Raw genomic sequence first — 1,297 nt, 5'->3', positions numbered from 1 at the left:
AAGATTTGATTTTGAAAAAGATATGATTTGAAAAGGATTTGATTTTGAAAAATTATGAAGATTTGAAAAATATTTGAATTAAAAACTAACTTACCTCCCTTGTGCTACCCTTTTGGGCGTTTAACGCCCAGCCAAGTACCCTGGCTGGCATTTAAACGCCAGAATTCGTTCCTTATTGGGCGTTTTGAACGCCCAGCTTTTTCTCTGCAATTCCTCTACTGCATGTTCTGAATCTTCAATTCTCTGTATTATTGACTTGAAAAGATATGTTTTTGAATTTTTTTTGAAATTTTTTTTATGAGAGAGAAAAACAACAGAATGAAATTAAACATGAAAAACTAAGATCAAAACAAGGAATGCATGCAAGAAAACTTTGAATGTTAAGATGAACATCAAGAACACTATGAAGATCATGATGAATGTCAAGAACATATTTTTGAAAATTTTTAAGAAAAGAAAGACATGCAAGCACCAAACTTAGAAATTTTCATACTAGAGACACTAACAGATTGAGAATGCACATGAGAAACAACAAAAGACACAAAACAAGAGAATTTAAAGATCAGACCCAATAAAATCATCAAGAACAACTTGAAGATCAATGAAGAACATAATGCATATATTTTAGAAGAATGCAAGAAAATTAAAAATATGCGAAACACCAAATTTAAAATGTGACACTAGACTCAAACAAGAAACACAAATTATTTTTGATTTTATGACTTTATTAAATTTTTTTTAACTTTTCGAAAATTAATTTGGAAAAAGAAAATAAAAAGATACAAAATTTTTAATAAGAATTCCAGGAATCATACAATGTTAGTCTAAGGCTCCGGTCCAAAAATTTAGACATGGCTTAATACCAGCCAAGTTTTATGTGAAAGCTTCGGTCCAAAAGATTAGACATGGCCAATGGCCAGCCAAGCTTCAGCATACAAATCAGACATACAACAGCCAATTAGATGGGAATCCAAAGGCTCTTGCAATGATAAATGGAAGCCTCAGTCCAAAAAATTTAGACATGACTTAACAGCCAGCCAGGCTTCAACATATCATCTGAAACTCTAGAATTCATTCTTAAAAATTCTGAAGAACAAATATAATTTTTTTTTGAATTTTTCGAAAATAAAAAAAAGCTTAAAAATAAAATAAAATTACCTAATCTGAGCAACAAGATGAACCGTCAGTTGTCCAAACTGGAACAATCCCCGGCAACGGCGCCAAAAACTTGGTGCACGAAATTGTAATCTCAATGGCGCCAACAACTTGGTACGCACAATCGTAATCTTAACTCTTC

Source organism: Arachis hypogaea, chromosome 20 (genome assembly GCF_003086295.3).
Source record: "Arachis hypogaea cultivar Tifrunner chromosome 20, arahy.Tifrunner.gnm2.J5K5, whole genome shotgun sequence".
Taxonomy (NCBI): domain Eukaryota; kingdom Viridiplantae; phylum Streptophyta; class Magnoliopsida; order Fabales; family Fabaceae; genus Arachis; species Arachis hypogaea.
The sequence above is the reverse complement of the archived record's forward strand: the minus strand, read 5'-3'. Positions refer to the sequence as shown.